This window comes from Sapajus apella, unplaced genomic scaffold (assembly GCF_009761245.1).
Source record: "Sapajus apella isolate SASKATOON/1434 unplaced genomic scaffold, GSC_monkey_1.0 scaffold24, whole genome shotgun sequence".
Taxonomy (NCBI): Eukaryota; Metazoa; Chordata; class Mammalia; order Primates; family Cebidae; genus Sapajus; species Sapajus apella.
Genome location: NW_022436964.1, coordinates 7,234,407 through 7,254,497, shown reverse-complemented (window position 1 = coordinate 7,254,497; position 20,091 = coordinate 7,234,407). Strand labels below are relative to the sequence as shown.

Sequence of the window (20,091 nt, the reverse complement as noted above, 5' to 3'; positions counted from 1 at the left end):
GAGCCTCAGGATCATTTTAAAGCCAAGCTACTAGCCACAAAAGAAACTTAAGAGATATTAACTACAGTATATACTGACACATGTTCATTGTCTTGAGAAAAGGAAAAATGTTATATAAGATTTGTCAAATATGACATAACAAAGGCAAGAATGCTAGGAATGTTAGTCCCTTTTCTGCCATTAAAATGTTTAACTTTCAGCAAGAATAATATGGGTCACAATTCCCCCATATTTACAAGAGTGTCACACCGGAAAGTGTCTTCTCTTTCTATAATGATATAAATCTCTAGTATTGCACATTCATGTGAGACCACCCTAAATTAAAGCTTGATTTTCCCTACTATGCAAATTGGAAAAAAAAAAAGAAAAAAACTTTATCCTGGAAGTAGCTTTTATTTTTTTGGCAGGGGGATGAAGTCTTGCTCTGTTGCCCAGGCTGGAGTACAGTGGCGCGATCTCGGCTCACTGCAACCTCCGTCTCCCGGGTTCTACCAATTCTTCTGCCTCAGCCTCCCAAGAGTAGCTTGGATTACAGGCACATGTCACCACACCCGGCTAATTTTTGTATTTTTAGTAGAGATGGAATTTTGCCATGATGGCCAGACTGGAGTTGGTCTCCAACTCCTTACCCTCAGATGATCCACCCACCTGACCCTCCCAATGTGCCGGGATTACAGGCATGAGCCACAGTCCCTGGCCAGTGAAAACTGTCCAATGTGGTGTTAGGCAACTACCAGAATATTGCTTTAGAAGAACATCTGGCAGTGAGAAAATATGTTTCTCACAGAGGACAAAACAGGTAGGCAGTATGAACAAATGATACCTGTTCAAAATCTACTGATTCATTCAGAATACATACATAATACTAACAATAGGATATCTGGTTAATGGCAATACCAGTTGTGTTTTTCTCTTAATCTTTTCTGTATTTTAAAAATGTGGAGGCAGCAGCAATGCAGAGGAAACGGGAGTGAACCTAGAGCTTAGTGACCAACATGAGCCTCCTCAACAAGCCCAAGAGTAAAATGACCCCGGAGGAGCTGCAGAAGTGATAGGAGGAGGAATTTAACACAGGTCCACTCTCTGTGCTCACTCAGTCCGTCAAGAACAACACCCAAGTGCTCATCATCTGCCACAACAATAAGAAACTCCTGGGCCGCATGAAGGCCTTCGATAGGCACTGCAACATGGTGCTAGATAACGCGAAGATGTGGGCTGAGGTACCCAAGAGCGGCAAGGGCAAGGAGAAGTCCAAGCCAGTCAGCAAAGACCGCTACATCTCCAAGATGTTCCTGCATGGGGACTCAGTCATCGTGGTCCTGCAGAACCCGCTCATCGCCGGCAAGGAGGAGCCACCTATCCCTATCTGTCAACAGAACTCACTCCCCTGTCCTACAGAGACCGCTGCCACTGGTGTTGAGAATAATAAAGCTCTGTATTTTTTTCTAGCGGTTAAAAAAAAAAAGTGGTATATTTGAAAATAAATTGCTTTAATAATCAAAAACTATAATAAAAGCATTTTAGAATTATTCCAATAGGGCTCACAAATCTTCAGCCATATTATATTAGATCATCTGGCTCCATTAAACAATCAAGAGAGGTTGTTTTATGAAGCTACATATACGAGATGCAGGTTGTCACTTACACCATTTGTTTAAAACACTCAGTCATCCATGTACCATCAATCTGCCTCAGCCCATATATCCCCTTTAGACCGGAAATCAAAACATTCCTATTCCCTCCTCCACCAAACTTACCATTCAGCAACATCTGAGGCCCCCTCTGGTCAGGCCCAGTAGGGAATATGCTTGGAAACAGGTGGAAATTCATGGGGCCCCTCACATAACCCTGTGAACCACCACCTCTTCCACTGAGGCACTGATCCAATCTCTGTCACTCACTGTAATGCAAGAGAAATCTGGTCTGCTACTTTGACACTAACTTAGCTTGCCCAGTGTAAAATTAACTGTGTGAAGTACAGTCAAATTGTCAATGAACACAAAATGACACATTGCCTTTTATTTATTTACTAATTTTTCGACATGGAGTCTCATTCTGTCACCAGGCTGCAGTACAGTGATGTGATCTCGGCTCACTGCAACTTCCGCCTCCCGGGTTCAAGCGATTCTTCTGCCTCAGCCTCCCCAGTAGCTGGGACTATCGGCACCCACCACCACACCCAGCTAATTTTTGTATTTTTAGTAGTGACGGGGTTTCACCACATTGGACAGGATGGTCTCAATCTCCTGACCTCATGATTCACCGCCACGGCCTCCCAAAGTGCTGGGATTACAGGCGTTAGCCACCTCGCCCAGCCAACACCTTGCCTCTTTTAAACAGCTGTGATTCTATAATTACCTGTTTGTGACTGGAGTGACAAGAAGATCTGAATAATTCAGGTATTCAGAGTCAAAATACTTTATTAAACATCTAGTTCTAGAAGGATATAAATCCAGAGAGAGCAAAGGAGAAAAGGGAGAGCACTCTGTTCGTATGGGCCGTCCCATCCCAGAACACCAGGGGTCTCAGCCCACCCCAGAGAATTCAGCAAGGTGACTGAGGAAGGTCAATGGTCTATCTGTCAGCTTTCTAGTTCCTTCTGAGTGTGTCTTCACAGCCTGACTTCCTTATTTGTTTGAAGTACTATAAATTCCGAGAATATCAGGCACACCCATACTCAAATGTAAGAAAAACAAATCACAAAGCCAAATACAAATTGGTTCTTGGGCTACTAATTGGGGATCATCCATCAGATAAAGGTGATTTTCTTTTTTACGCGTTTAGTGTTTAATGTGGCACCTTCACAAAAGATATAACATAGAATAAAAGTCTATTTGCCAACTTTGAAAATTTAGCACTCAAAACAGATATGAAGTGGCTGTAAAGTTGCAGTACTCGAAAAGTAAGAAAATAAGTAGTTAAAAAAAGAGAGAGAGAAATCTTAAATTCCACACTGCTTTGTTAACACTAAACTAAATGTACTGCCTCAGGTTCTGTCTGTCTGGGTTATAACACGTAAAACCTAGGCCAAAACTGCCCTAAATATTTTATGTATGTTGCTTTTCAATAAGGCGTTTATTAGGAAAACAGAAAAAGCCTTCCTACTTTGGAAAATGCTTTAAAATGCTTAATTACCTAGGTTAGAGGTAAGCTACATACTCACAAATGAAAAATATATCCTCTTAGGGGAAAAAAAAAACCCGGTTGCCCTAATTATACATAGATGATCTAATTAAACTGTCATTCACAGTTCATTAAAGCTATTAATAAATTGTAAATGGGAAAAAGGAGTAATATAGTTAAATTTATAGGAATGTTAAAACCTATTAAACTTAAACACAGCCAAGGTACTAGTGCTGAAGTTCCCTAAGAACATGAACTTTACACCTCATCCAAGGGACCCTTTAAGGCCTCATCTAACGGCTCTAGACCTGTCTTCTTGTTTATAAATGAGGAAACTGAGGTCTACTGAAGTTATGTGAATCACCCAAGTTTAGATCCTCTAACTAACTTTCCCACTACTTACAAGGTTGCCACACTTCCTGAATTGCATGCATTTCTTCAGTCCTAAACAGAAAATGCTAGCATGCCTTGCTAGTTTAAGTAGAGGAAGAGGGATCGATAATCATTCCTGGAACAGTTCACTGAACAAAATACTAGATGGGAAGTTAACCAGTGCAGAGGAGAGAGGACCAAATGGCGAGGTGGTAACATCACTACCTACAGAACAACAAGCATGCTGCTAGTTGATAACGCAAGAAGAGAGAAGCAACAGGAACTAAAGAAAACAGAAAAATTTAATGAAGTCTAATGTGCTCAGAAAAAGCGTTCCTAGGAATATCATGGTGAGTGAAATATCCTTATTAATCTACCTGTTGACAAAAGAAACTTTTTGCTTAAACTAAGATAGAATCACACTGCCAACCAAAACAGCAGAGTAACCACTATGTCAATAAAGGATTGAGAATAAGCAGAACATTTTCCAGCTCTATAAATAATGTGTTTTCTTCCCCTTAAGATTCCACATTTCCAGGAACCCCAAAAATACGTAGGCAAAGGAAACTCCATCAAAAGTGCATATGTCTTAGCACTAGTCAGTCAGTGCCTGCACCCCACAAACCAATGTGCAAACCCTGGGGGTATGACCTAGCAGTCATATGCTCCACCACTGACTGTTGAAAAAAAACCAGTCTCTTCAAATAGGCAATGCAGAATAAAACAAAAATAAAATAAAACCTTATCTGTATTGTTGTTATCTGCAGTCTTTGTTTTACAGTTTATGATGACTTAAAGCAGTTGCTAAATTGATCAATAGTGACACATAAGTTAAAGCCTGGGGTCTCAGATTCAGGCATTACCGCTAGCTGGGCAGCTTTGAACAAGTTAAGGAAATTGACACTTTCTTCATCTGCAAAATGAGGATAATGATACCTAGCTGACAGGGTTTGTTTGCAGAAAATACAGGTAGAGCCCTTAGGAGTGACTGCCACAAAATAAATTCTGTAACTTGTTACTATGGCAAATAAAGGCATTCACGATAAAGCCTCATCTGCCCTCTCCAGGATTCGCCCAACTTCTCCCCAGTAACAAGCTATCTTCTTTCAGACCTTCAGGCTCTTTACTTCCCTTTCCCCAAACATCCTTCTCTACTGGGCAAAAAACCTCCCTCATTCTTGTCCTTTAAGTTGGCCAACTCCCCAGAGGCAGGCTGGCTGCTCCTTCTATGTCTATTATGTGATTACATTTGGATTATAATTACTTATGTAACGAGAAAGACATTTATTTACTGGAATGAGGGGGAAGGGCGAGGACCAGCCTCTCCAGGCTATTTCCATGAGGAGGCAAGCGGTGAGCCCTGGGCTGGGCAGTATTTCCCAGGGCACAGGCTGTGGGGAGGGCCCCAATCTAAAAGGAAGAGAGGACAAGTTTTCAAAACACCACAAGCATGACTCTACCCTCTGCCAATGCCATCCCGTGTTGTCTTTAAATTTATTAAACTTTGTAAAAGCCATGTGTGACTGGCTGTGTGTGCATGCAGAGGTACAAGAAACAAAAGCGTGTGACACGAAGCTATCTGGGAATGAATCTGAAATGTCTAAAGCATTCAACTGGTGTTCAGTCTGTTTCACCAAAATGTCAGAAGGGCAGCTATTACCCACACATGCCCCCTTATTTCTGCCACAACCATGAAATTCCCATGGCTGGAGAGACAGTAAGTAGGCAGAGTGGTTTAGAGCAGTGCTTCTGAAACTTGACTGTGCATTCAAATTTCCTGGGAACATTATTAAAACCCACATTCTGATTCCGCAGTTCTGGAGTGGAACATGAGATTCTGCATGTCTAACCAGGGGTGAGGTGATGCCAACACTTCAGCACCATGGAATTAGCCGAGTCTCAGAGCACAGGTGTCAGAGCCAGAAGACCTCTGTTCGTAGCCCAGCTACTTAATAGCTGTGTGACCTCGAGCAACTTACTTAAACTCTATGGGCCTCTTTTTTCACCATCCATAAAAAGAAGAAAATAGGAGCACCTACTTCATAGGATGGTTCTTGAGGATTAGATGAAAGAACATGTGTGAAGGTAGCTAAAAGAATACCCGGCACAAGAAAGTGCTAGACAGGTGTTAACTATTGTTATTAATACTTATTTCTGAATATCTCCCGCACCTATCATACTAAGGAGCAATTCAAAACAGCATACATTAATGTTTTTGAAAATACTGTTATGGGACGGTGCGGGGTGGGAAGCTAGGGAGAGATAGCAAGGGGAGAAAAGCCAGATGTAGGTGATGGGGAGGAAGGCAGCAAATCACACTGCCACGTGTGTTCCTATGCAACAATTTTGCATGTTCTTCACATGTACCCCAAAACCTAAAATGCAATAAAATAAATAAATGGGAAAAAGAAAAAAAAAAGAAAATACTGTTATTTTGAATAAATTAACATGTTCATAAGCTAGTATGAACAATTAACAAAATAGTATCTCTATTAAATCCTCAGAGGACCTAACTGTAATAAAAGATAATATTTAAAACTACAGTCATTTTAAACCGATGAAGAACTGCATGCAAATTCTGCTCCTCGTGGAAAACTCACTGGACTGCAGGCTCACTCTTCCAGCACAGGACACAAACCGCTGGCACTCATTGGCCAGAAATGGCCCTTTACCCTTTTCCAGCTAAGGAAGAAAGACGGAGGCCTGACACAGGACTACCCAGGAAGGCGGGGGACCTAGAGGTAGGGACAGAGGAGAACATGGATGAAGGAGGACACACAGTGTGGGCAGATGACTGTGAGGTCCAGCCAGGAGGGCAGCCTAGGCCTGTGCATGCAAGAATTAACACAGGGTCCTAAGAAGTGGGCAGAGCACAAAAGAAAGAACAGTCATTACTGTTACTGTTGACTGAACATTCATTATTTGTCAGGCCCAAATCATGCTATTCATCCTACAAATAACCCTGCAAGGTAAATTTTATTTTTCCCATGCTGCAGCCTGGGAAGGCTCCCTAGCATTATTTAGAAGATTTATTATCCTTTTCAAATAAAAATTCCTACAGCCACTGAACCTGGACCCTTAGGACATGAACAGGCGAACACCAGACCAAGAACCAACAGCTCCGTGCAAAGCATCTGCCCCTAGATACTTTCCATTTGGGAGTCACATTGGAACTTAGTGTTGGTTCCTTTGCTCACAATGTCTTGATACAGATAGCCCACTTCTCCCACAAGACTGTAACTCCTTTCAGGTGCCCCAGGGTCTCCCCAGGAGGAACTCACACATGCCTTGAGGCCTATGTTTTCAATAATTTCCCTTACATTTACTGAAATAGTCATCTTATGACAACAGACGGAAAATTTATATTATTAAATAGAAAATGAGGACACTGACACTGAGAGGTTAAATACCTGGCCTGAATCCATAGAAATACTAAGTGGCAAAACTAGTATGTGAACCCAGGGCACCACCAGGCCACAGAGCAACAGCCACTCGCCATGAGGCTAGAAGCAAAGATTGCTCAGCCCTGGTACAGAGGTGAGGTCAAAAGATGGAACTTCAGTCCTTAGGGGCAGAAATGAGTGTGATGGAGACACAAGGCTCACAAGCCACTGGGTAGTGAGACAGATTTGCACAGCAGTATCCCACAGTGGGAACCAAAGCAGAATTCAAATCTGAATCTCTTGAGAGACAGGGCTTAGAAATTCTCCTGGGGCTGAGAGAGGGCTCCCAGCAGATAGGAACTTGGTTAGCATGGACCCCACCACAAGTGAGCAGCAGTGCCAGCCACTCAAGTCCTATAGCCCTTGGTTCGAGCAATGAGGGGACACCAGCAGCTGGAACAGAGACACCACCAGGATCTCAGCCCTATCCTTGATGGCTCTGGAAAATTGGCATAGGTGAGCTAGAGGAAGGGAAAAACCTATTGCTCTGTCTGCGGGAAAAGCTCTGTCCCAGGTCTACTAGAGCTGGGAGCTTCATTTTATTTTTTAAAGGAAAACATTAAGAGATTCACATGCGCACTCTCCTCATGGGCAGGCAACTTTTCCTATTTTCCATATCTTTATTTATATTCTAACTCAATGAAAGCTCCACCTTGGTTCAGAATCCTATTCTTCAATTCCCCCTCAAAATTCCCTGCAATCTGGTTTTCATCTTGAACCCCTGGAAGAAGCTATCTTCAAAAAAGATTCCAGATTCATGTGGCCAAGTCTTGCCCCATCTGGTATAAAACAACCCTCACATAACACCCCCTTCTCTGGCTCCATTGCCTCTTCCTGTACTCTAATTTCTTACAGATGAACCTTCTTATTTACCCTGACTCTTCTATTATCAAAAAACTTACCATATCTGGGTTACACTACTTACTATAATGTTCTTACCAGGTTCTCTTCCTGAAACTGTGCTTCTCCGTAGGCAATTACAAATGATTCCATTAAGTTCATATTCAGGTGCTGGTCAGCTCTAAACTCATCACCAAATTCTCAATTCCTTACAAAGAGAATTTCCCATTTTGGGAAAGTAATCATTTCCTAGCTCCAGCAGGTTATTAAAGCTTGCTCACTTCTCTGTGCTGATTCTTCCCTGATTTGCTTTTGTGCCTCCACACTGCATGGCTGTCACTACATGATGCAGGAAAACAGGTTATAACACGTTTTTGTCCCACCCTTGAAATCCACATACACCAGCAACCATTTGCTCCAGCAACCCTTCCACATTCGGCATACAAGTACCTTCCCACGCCCGTTTCTGCACCCTACTGTCTGTCCATCTACTGAGGTTCCAATGTCTGCTTTCTTACGTATGAAAAACAAAAACGTCTGTACTGATAAACAAGAAAATATTTACAGGTAGTTATCTCTAAGGTGGAAATGGGGAAAGGGAAGGGAGTTTCACTCATTTCAGATATTTCCGTGCCACTTGAAATTTTTTTAATGAGCAGGCACTGCACTTGTTTTTCACTAAATAGACACCTTTTATGAAAGAAACCAGCTAATTAGTATAAAAAGACATAGGTACAAGGATAATCACTACAATGTTCTCATTATTGGGGAAAAAATGGTAGAAAATAATAGGTAGAAACCAGAAACACCTAAATCAATCAATATATAGGGCCTTGATGTAATAAATAAGGGTACATCTGTAAAACATAATACTGGGGAGCTGCTAAAAATACTATACTGTCATTGAAAACATCTATATTAAAAACAGGTTATAAAACAACTTTTTAATTTTTAAAAAAGCTACATTCTTTAGATAAGATTAAAAACACTATGAGGCCAAGATTTACATCCTTTATCTTTACCCGCGTATACTTTGTTTAGGGCACATTAATACAGATCACAGTCAAGTGCTCACTTTTTTTTTTTTTTTTTTGAGACAGAGTCTCACTCTATCTGGAGTGACAGGCTGGAGTGCAGTGTCACAATCTCAGCTCACTACAATCTCCGCTTCCTGGGTTCAAGCTATCCTCCTGCCTCAGCCTCCTTTGTAGATGGAATTACAGGCTCACATCACCATGCCCAGCTAATTTTTGTATTTTTAGCAGAGACAGGGTTTCTCCATGTTGGCCAGGCTGGTCTTGAACTCCTGGCCTCAAGTGATCTGCCCGCCTTGACCTCCCAAAGTGCTGGGATTACAGGCATGAGCCACTTCATCCAGCCTATTCACTTATTTTAATAAATTAGCCATTGCTAAAGATATGGCTGGACTCATTTTTCACAAATACCTTCACGGGTATTTGTTAAAATTCATCAAGCTTTATAGTTTACTTATTGATTTTGTTTTTATAAGACAAATTAGTCAACTTTATAGTTTATTTACTTAGCCGTGTACCTAAAAATGTAATCATCATGTCTAGTTTGTTCTCAGTCCATGGTTGGAATAGGCCCCACAACCTGAACACCAGAGAAGTGGTTAGTTTCAGGAGGAGAGACTGCATAGATGAGCTCTAAGGCCTTCCTACCACCCAACCTTATGATTCTTTCTTTCCAATTTGTGGGGAAAGTGGTGAAGGGGGTCATGAGTTATTATATCCAAGAGATGTGAATGATCTCAAAGTTCACATTTCAGAGTTTCCTAAATAAGTTTGTTCGACATTCACTCTGTCCCTAGGATCAGTGCATGTGACACAAAGCATGTCTACAGACCTGGGACAAGGCACACAACATCCATTCCCACTAATCTCAGGCCTTCATAATTATAGGGAATGTCTGCTCCTTACCCTCATTCCTTGTAGCTTCAGTCAAAAGGCAATCTGATGACAAGTAGGATAATCATGAGTGGGCAAAAAGACAAAACTCATATCCAATTCCCTGTTTCATTTCCTGGGAAGCCTGAAATTGAGGTCTAGATAGTATCTGTATTTTCTATTTCTCTAATCCACTTAACAAAGTGAGAAAATATGCCCAAAGGTGGGTTGATTCAAAGCAGGAAATATACTCAGTTTTTATATTTAAAATAACGTTTTTGTTGTTGTTGTTCCAAAGTTACAATGGAGTGGAATATGACCCAACAATTCTACAAAACAAAGAAGAAACCTTTTTAATTGTACTTTTAAAAATTTTCCCTGCATATGTCAAATCCAAAATTAATATAAAAAGTAAAAAGAATACTTGTTTTATAAGAAATTGTCACTTCTATCTTCTACCTTTTAGTTAACGATAACAAATAAATAATAAAAAAAGAAGTATGTTAACAGTATCCAACTGTGTTGTTGTTCCAAACTTTATTCTAAAGTTTATTACATTTTTTCAAATGATTGCCTTAGAACAGTTAAGAACTGAAGAAAATTAAGAATTGCAGAAAAAAGTTAAGTTTTAGCTTTCATAAAGTTACCCTTTATTAAATTTCAATGTAAAATAGCCATTAGATGTTTAATTTATCTAGTATATTCCAAATTAAGTTTACCATGTTAAATCAGAAAAGTGTCAGTTGACTACTAAACCCAACGTCTGTTTCACTCCTTATATTGCTTAATTATTCATAGGTAAATGTCTAAGAAGCCCATTAATAAATAATAAAACATCAGATTTCATGCTACTGACTCATCTCAAAGAACAGGAATAAGACTGCGAAAACATGAAAAACACTTCCAAAAAAGAAAGCAGAGAAATATTAAGTATGTTTTTAAGAATTGTATAAACATCGGCAATTGTTGTTAATTCACTACACGGAAGTTTTAATAAACACAGAAAACCTGTTTTCAAGCTACATTATGGATAAAATAATACATTCCAATAAAAGTATCATGCTGTGTTCAGTTCCAAGTACAGCATCTCTGTGAAGCCTACCAGCTGGAAATCACTGCTAATAATTTGGACATGGAGAAGAAACAGGGGACCCAAGAAGTTATGTAAGACCAAGTGCTCCTAAGCTGCTGGTCTGGGAATTACACTCAGCCTGTCTGAAAGGTGCCCTCGGCACAAGCCACAGGTTCTTGAGACGATTCGAATGCGCATTAAAGTGCAAGAATCCCTAATCAGTTCATGTCTCTCAACAAAATCACCTCTGGGTATTTGTGTTATTTTCATGTTTATGTTACAAAGAAAATGATTTGTATGCTTTAAAAATCATTCATGTCTTTAAGTCAATATCCAAAAGTTAGTGTAAACTGGATTACAAAATTGTATGAAAGAGAGATGTGTTTTCTCCTTTGACCTTTCTCAGAACAAACTCTAATGAAGGCAAGCCCTGCAGTATATACACATGTGAAGGGGATGAGCCAGAATTAGAAATGGCTTGGTCTCCCAAAAGTCACTAGCAGGCAATGAATCCCTGCACACCCAAACCTAGTGGGAGGCCTTCTTTCTTAACACAAAAACAAAATATGAACAGAAACTTCATCTGTGATTGCTTTGTTAAGTAATCCTCTTATGATATTTAATCTGCCAGTGTTTGAACAGATCATAAATGTTGTGGCTATAAAACTAAGGAAGTAAAAATCAAATACAGCTGACTGGCAAAGAGAACCAAGTAACAATTACAAAGAACTCTGCACAGGTGACCCAGCCTTCTGCCTGCTGCCAACAGACAATTTGGCCCCTGGCATTTATCATCCCCAACACTGTTATCTTCCTTCATTGTCCAAATATTTAATTATCTATTCCTATCAAATTAAAAAATCAGGTCACAAATATTTTGTGTCCCACTTTACCACGTGGCATAAAAACATTATATTTTCTTCTGGAAAAAGGTTTAGGATGTCTTTGAAACTCCACCATGAAAACCGTTTCATTTCCATACATCTGTTTATCATGTCATCCTGAAAAGTCCAGTTTCATCCTTTGCTCACATTTGATACTGGGAAGTAAGTAATGCAGCATGTACACAACATTCAGCTGAGTTTCACTGCAAGAGGCACTGTAACTAAATTACTATGCTCTCTAGAATATTTCGGACTATTTCTCCATCCTAATTTGTTCAGTTCAGCCATGTGCCAAATGGTGTTAGAGAATTCTTAAGGCAGCATCATCTTCCTTTCACAGAGTAAGTGTCAAAGCAAAGGAAGGTGTGCTAATACAGTACTAACCTAGGCACAGTGCCACCACAGTAGGGCTTAAGAAAGAGAAGAACTGAGAGCACTACAAGTTTTAGATTTATGTTTCAGAAGCATCTTGATGCTTAATAAAACAGGAAAACGATACAAAGAGTCACGCTGATGGGCACACCCACTGTGTTACCTCCTCCATGCTTCAGAATTTCCTGGCCAGTTTAACATCAAATCCTAATTAATTCAGATCAGCACTCAAGAAAGCATGTTTTATTTCAAAGAATGTTAGACAGTTTAATGACACAAAATTGAGATTCCAGAGCGGCAAAAGGCCTTCAAGATCCTCCACCTGAATTCCTCATTTATTAAAGACGTAAGCTAAGGCACAGAGCTACTAAGAGATCAGGCTACATTGATAGACCTGGCTAATGGCCTGGCAAAAAGGTCTCTTGAATCTTGCAATGGCGCTATCAAGCTGACAAAATGTCACCAGTCATTCCTGTGTTTACCACCAACACAATAACAAAACCCTTCTGAGGAAGGCAATAGTGGTATTCAGAGAACATTCCATATTAGCACTCTAGGTAACATGTTCAATTTTCATTAAATTTGTTCCTGATCACTGCATGATTTCTGTTAAACCAGGACTCTCCTGCATAACCACCAAATAATAGCTGGCCAGATCATAAGCCTGAAATAGTTTAAGATGCAGGCATGACACACTTTATATTGGCAAAGCTGAGAATGTTCGAACTCCACAGCAGTTGCTCCAAGATAAGTGGGAGTGGGGAGGCTTTCAAGAATCTTTACTCCTTACTGAAATCATGAAAGAAAAATAGGTAAGTTATATAACTGCATTTAAGCACTTTTTATACATAATGCTATACTGTTTCTACTACTGTGCAAAACCAATTGCAGTGATAGTAATATTAAGAGCTCTATTAATGCAAAATTTAGTAAACAAAGAATTTTGCGCAATTCTCAAAAAGTGCAAATCAATTCATTAAAATTTGACTAGTATAAATATGAAAAGATCAAAATAGGTATTTAATTTGCCTACTTCAAATCACTTATATTAATTTTGTGAATTAATCTAAACTCTTTTATAGCTATTTTAAACCTTTATAGCTTTAGGGGAACATTAACTCTAAACCTTTAGATTACAGGGCTTAAAGTGCTTTCTAGTAGTAACTCTGACTAAATATTCAGCACACTTTTTGCATTAGGTTTGTCCAAAATCATTATCACACACAATGCTGACACACTGATGACAGGAATCACTTGTTTCCATTCAAGACCAAGAGGTGTTTCTTTTCTGATGGCAATTCCTGCCATGGCAATTTCTTGGCTATCTTAGTGTGTCTATGAATAGGGCACATACATAACAAAATCCTACATGTGAAATGTTTTTATTAAGTTTTTTTAAAATAAATACTGTCTTTTTTGTTAATAACAATAGTAATAGCAATAACATGTGTACTGAGTACTTTCTATTTACCAGGACTTATTCTAAAGTGTTATATATATACATATATATTATATATATGCTAATTAATGTAACCCTCCCAGGAACCTTATCAAGTTAGGTAGTATTACTATTTTACATAGAAATCCCGTACCATTTCATCTTATGCTAATTAGACCCCAACACTGAAGCCAAAACGCTAATTAGACTCCAACACTGAAGCCAAAATGTAAACGTCCTAAAGAGAGAGAATTGGAAGGGAAACACTAGAAAAACCATTCTTGATTACTTGGACAAATTTAAAATCCCTAGCTATCTTGTTACGACCTTCTCCTGATCCTGTTATTCACTGCAAATGCCCAGCTTCCTTTCTCATGTTTTTGGAATACAAGAAGAGCTGACAAAATGGCTTCCAAATCCAGAAGACTAATATTATCTTTTTAGTATAAGGATCCCTCACTTTCAAAGCCACACATCCTATGGGAACATGAAACCTGGGGCATACACAGCAACCCTCTTGGATTAGCACTGCCTCAGTCATGGAGTCTCTTCTCACCATTCCAAATTCTAATATATAATCTCTCCTCAATGGTGAGTACAGAACCCCAGGAAGGGTGAGGAGGGAAAATACCTGCTTCCAGCTCAGTGAAAGCAAGAGAACTTGAGTAAAATAACTGTAGGGGTATGGAGGTGGAAAGGACCATTTCCTCTGCATATGCAATATGTACTCAACATTGAATGAGAGCCCTTCCTGTGCACTGCTGGGCACCAGGGACACACTGTCTTTCCTTAAAGACATCAGGTGAGAGAGTTCCATAGCACCTGAATGATACAGAAAGCCACATTCAAGGAAGCATCATTTATTTTGGGTTTTGAAATAGTAATGTGACTAGGTGACCTGGATGGACAAGCAAAGGAACCATGTAAGAATATTCTGAAGCAGTACTCAGAACAAGTATAACTAATAAAGCGGTCTCACTTAAGAGTACAAATCAGAACAGAATGATAGAAATAGACGCTGGCATGTAAAAACTTAATAATAGACTGGGCACAGTGGCTTATGCCTGTAATTCCAGCACTTTGGGAGGCCAAGGTGGGTGAATCATGAAGTCAGAAGTTCAAGATCAGTCTGGCCAACACAGTGAAACCCGTGTCTACTAAAAACACAAAAAATTAGCTGGGTGTGGTGGTGTGTGCCTGTAATTCCAGCTACTCAGGAGTCTGAGGCAGGAGAATTGCTTAAACTTGGGAGGTGGAGGTTGCAGTGAGCAGAGATCACGCCACTGCACTCTAGCATGGGGCGACAGTCTGAGACTTCATCTCAAATAATAATAATCATAATAATAATCATAATATCCACATCAGTTACAGCCCTTACTTGCCCCTGTCCCTGGAGGCATTATTCACATAACTTTGCACTCCATACAGGAAGGCACAGAATCACCTTTGCATGGGAAGCAACTGATGAGCAGTAAATGCTCTGAGAGCAGGAGAAAAGCAAGGGGAATTTGCTTGTTTTCTTCCAACTAGGCCAAATTCACAGAGGCAACCAGATTTCATGAATAATCTGAGTGAAAGAAACGTCAAATATATCTGCAAGCTGAAGAGGTAAGAAAGGAGGAGGCTGCAGGCAAAAGGGAGCCCATCTTATTTAGCATCATAGGATGAAGGCCACTAGCATCATCGGCTGAAGGAGGAACAGTGCCATCCTGCACCTGCTGGAGGGAGGGAACTGTGGAAGTGCAGTGGCTAAGTCCAGTCAGAAAGGGAGAGGGCAGGATATGTTTAAGCACATGCTTGTCACCACTAAACATTTCTGCTAGCCACGTAGCCTATGTGATATGTCTATCTCCTGGCAACTTACATAGTGTGGCAACTTAAAGAAAAGCCGCATTTTAAATGGCAAGCATTTTTCTTACAAGATCAAATACTATATTATTCATCTATGGTCACTTTTACAAATATGTTTCTTAAAAGACAAATTTTGCCTTTATAAAGGCAACGTGGGCAAATTACTTAACATTTCTGAGCATTAGTTTCCTATCTACAGGAATAGAATAGCTATTAACTGATAAATGTTTTGGGAGGGTTAAAACACAAATACTATGTTCAGTTTGGTGTCTGGAATGTAGTAAATTATCAGTAAATGCTGGCTTTGCTTTCTATTTTTCATTATTTATCAAAATCCCTTCAAGGACTGGAACTTAAAACTCTACATAGAGATGTACTTTTTCCATGATCACTTATGGGCTGTGTCTCCATTGTATCCTACTGCCAATATGAACAGAATAAAGATTAGTCTTAACTATTAGCCAAAAAGAAAAAAAAAATGTAACTAGAAAAGTACATCTATAGCTGCCAGCCATGAAATGCAGTGCTAAAATAACAATAAATGACTTCCATATTCTGCAATATTGGGAGTTACTCTGGCCTATTCATTAATAGGGAAATTTAGGACTTCCTTTGAAAGTTACTGAATTAACAGAATGTAGGATGGTTATACATAAAACTGACAAATATTTTTCAAGAAATCCATTTAGGTTAAATTATTAGCTAACGTTAGTGATATATTATTTTAACTGGGCCATCACTGCTTGGCCAAGATGTCTGTCACTGAGGTCCTCTACGGTCAGTCACAGTTTAATGCCATTAACAACTAGGCAGCAAATGCATGAAGCCATAAGTGCAGTGCAGGGTAACAGGGAGCAGTAGGGACCGTGGCCAGTCAAATGCAATGGGAAGGGGAGGAGACCACTTGCTAAGCAAAACAAAATACATTTGCAGACTGATTTCAACTCCAAAACTAGCAGTTTGCAACCCTTGGCAAACTCCTCAACTCTTTAGTGATTTTCCCCTTTTCCCAACTCAGAGGTACCCCAAATTGTTAACCTCAAACTGATTTTCCCCTTTTCCCAACTTAGAGGTACCTCAATTGTTAGCATAATACTTAGTACTAAGACAGTTCATTGAAAAGAGAAATGAGCACTTTATTGTGCATGTAAGCCTCCAAAATCAATGTTTTTCAAAGGTGTGGCCTATTTGAAAGGTATGACATATAAACATCTCCATGAGAATCATGCAGGGAGAGGGCTCCAGAGTTCAATATTTAATAAGTTTCCAGGTGATTCTTCATGCATTAAAGAGAATCCTCTAAAATAATTATTTTATCTTGTGAAGTTTTTCTGTTCTACTCACATCGTCCTGTCATTCCAAAGTCTCTTGCTTCCTTTATGTATCCCAACTTTGAGTCTGTGATAAAATATTTTCTTTTCTTCTAGTGTATTCTAATCCAAAGAATCATTAGTTTGCAATCATCTGTTTTATCTCATTTTCCATATATAACTTTTATTTTTGTATGTTTAGTTCATCCTTCATACTTAGCGATAATGCAAAATTTGTAAGTAGTAAATGTGTGATATTCCAAAGCTCCATAAAATACAAATAAATCTTTAAATAAAAACAGACTGCCATTGCAAGTCAGGATTTTATAGTTCTGTAGATAAATTTCCTACACTATCATCTGCAAATTTCAATCTGCATGAAAGTATGTTTTTAAGGAAATAGCACAAGTCAGTTTTGAATATTTTTATCAAAATATTATAGCACAGTATATTTCATTCACTCACTTCTATTCCTGCAATTATTTTTATCTCTGTAATTGCTTAGAATCATTCAGTTTTTCTCTTCCTACCTTGCACAACATTTTTTACCATTATTCCAAGGAAAATATTTTAAAAAAAATCAGAAGAGTCTCTTCTTTCCAAATGACTGCTGCAAATCTATATGCTATTCAGTTTTTCTACAGCAAAATTTTTGGAAACTAAGGATGTCAAGATTCAGGCCCCCCAAAAAGGTGGCACCACAATTCTAGGAATCCTCCATGTTACACCCATGCCTCAGGCCCTTGAATTATAAAACCTAAATCGTGGAAGCTAAGTTAGACCTGCTATATCACCTCTACCCTCTGAAAGCAGGACCACAGTGGATGATAAATGGAATCCTTACTGCTTTACTCAATACCATGTATTGTCTTTTATATTCATATTATTCTCTTTAACGAAGAGAATCAGTACAGCTTTAGTTTTGTTTATTATTAGGGGTAAGGAAACTTTAATTCTACCTGCTTTAATTCTATGCTCACTGGAATCATCCTGCTCATTTTTCTTTTATTGTATTTTATTTTTGCATTGTGTTTTTTCTACTCTCTTTATTTCTTTCTCTTCCAGCCACCTCAGAAAGTAAGAAATTGATAAAAGGACAGATACTACTTGGTCATGACACCAGAATGGGTCAGGCAGCAAAGGGAGTGACAGAAAGGCACGGGTCAGAGCCCTTATTGTAGTTTTTTTCAGAAAGAAACAGGCAAAGTAAGGTAGGCAGAATTAAAATTGGCTAATTTGAATATTTTCAGTGGACTGTAGGAGGCAGGGATTGCCCTTAGTTGCCCTGTCACCCCTGTCCCTTGAGTGATATTACAGAAGAGAGATCCAGGCTGTGAGAGCTAAAAGAGGTGGTTGGTGGGTGTGTGCTCTGGACTGATTGATTTGCATAGGAAAGGCTCACTGCAGCGAGTCACTTATCAACTCTAGGAATTAGCTAGCCCATAGAGGGCAGAGTCTTCCGGATTAGCAAAGCCCCAAATGCTGAATCATCAGGAATACAGAAAATAAGAAAATATAGTCAATACAAAATAGCATTTATAAAAGATGGGAAAATCTAGATAAATTAAGACCACAAAAAATCTAAAGTATCACTTTAGGCTAAAAAATGAGCTATTCACTAGCACTAGAATAAGCAGAAAAATAAGAAACTTAAGAGTTCGTATTCTTTCCTGTATTTTTAATAGTTACCTTTTAAATGAAATACTAACGAGCACAGGAGGCCTGGAAATCACTTTGCACAAGCAACCATTTCAAAAATGATATATGATATACATGAGATCATTCCTTGTATGACAAATCTTTAATACATTTCATTATCTGAAACACATAGTTTTGATTCCAACAAACAGAACAGTTCAAATTTACTCTTTTACTCTTCTCTTTAAAAGTAATGTCTGGTAATATTTTTATATTTAAAATTAAAATAACAACAGCAGATGCTTTTAGAACCTAATGGATATTACTAGACTTTGAATTTATACTCATTCACTTATAAAATGGAAGGGGGGAGAACCCAGCAAATCAAATTAAAATATACAATACAATTGTTTTAACTGGGCAACAGGGAGCACGGGGATACAAATAAGGTAAATCCTAGGACTGCCTCCACATAACCACGCAGCTTCAGTTTCCCTGCAACAAGATGGCAAGGAGGACCCCAAAAAGAAGACAGTGAAAAAAACAGAGATCAGAATCCAGAAAGGCTTAGAAGCCTAGAATGTGGATGACAGAATGCTGGAGAGGAGAGGGCTGAACAGAGAGAAAGCTCTTGAGATGTATAGAAGGGTGCCCCTGAACCTGAAGCTCAATAAGAATGATCTACAAGTGATTGGGGTGAATCTCCAGGGGGCTTGGGAAAGAAACACAGGAACGTATAGTCTGAACAATTCGCAAGGTTCACACAAGTTCATGTTCCCACTAGACAGAAGGAATCAGTGAATTTTCATGAGGGTATCAACATAATAGTGAAATTTAAGTAACTGTAGAAGAGAGGCTGCTCTAAACTTACCCTAACAAGGCCTAAAAGCAAGACTAAAAATTATTGAACCTATCCCAAGTAAATTAGCTGCATGACAGAACAAAGTCCACCACTAATAAAAGGAATCCAAAATATCCAACAATCAACAATGTAAGATTCAAAATGTCTGGCATCCTATCCAAAACTATCAGGAAAATAAAGAGGAAAAGAAGACCCATAACGCAAAGAAAACTCAATAAATTTAGACCCAGAAGACTAGGGTTCTTTTTTTAAAAAGCAGTACTAATTAGGTTCCGCACCTCAAGAATGTAGAGGGAAACATTAACATGATGAAGAAAGGAATGTATTTTTAAAGTCCCAAATGAACTTCTGGCAATTAAAAATACAATCTCTAAAATGAAAAATACAACAGATGGAAATAAGCGCGGATGAGAATGAAAAGAAAACATATGTGAACCTGATGACATAGAAATAGAAATTATCAAAAATGAAGCACAAAGGGGAAAAAAAAAGACAGGAAAAAAAATGAGCAGTCTCAGTGTGGAACAAAATCAAGTTATCTAATATACTTGGAATTTGAGTACTAGAAAGAGGAGAAAGGTAGGACTGTACAAAGAAAAATATTTGAAGAAATAATATCTGAAAATCTTCCAAATCATTTGAAAACTATACCACTGATCTAAGACCATCAACAAACATCAAGCAGAAGAAATATAAAGAAAATTAACTGAGGCAGTTCATAATTATCCTGCTGAAAGCCAGTAACAGAGAGAAAATCTTAAATGCAGCCAGAGAGAAAAAGACACTTTACACATAAAGACACAACTATTTACTGCTTACAAAAAACACTTTCAATATGAAAATAAAAATGGCTTAAAAATACAAGAATTGAAAAAGATACATCAAGCTAACACTAATCAGAATAAAACTATAGTGGATATATACAATGGGTCTTCAAAAAGTACATGGGAGGCCAGGTGCGGTGGCTCACACCTGTAAT

The 20,091-nt window shown here is 38.8% G+C and overlaps 1 protein-coding gene and 1 pseudogene across 1 annotated transcript in view; one reads left to right on the top strand and one right to left on the bottom strand.

The window, feature by feature from the left end:
- GNAQ (G protein subunit alpha q) overlaps window positions 1–20,091 on the bottom strand; it is a 323,586-nt gene that overhangs the window by 233,895 nt on the left and 69,600 nt on the right. The window lies entirely within an intron of this gene.
- Window positions 924–1,478, top strand: LOC116559914 (annotated as a pseudogene).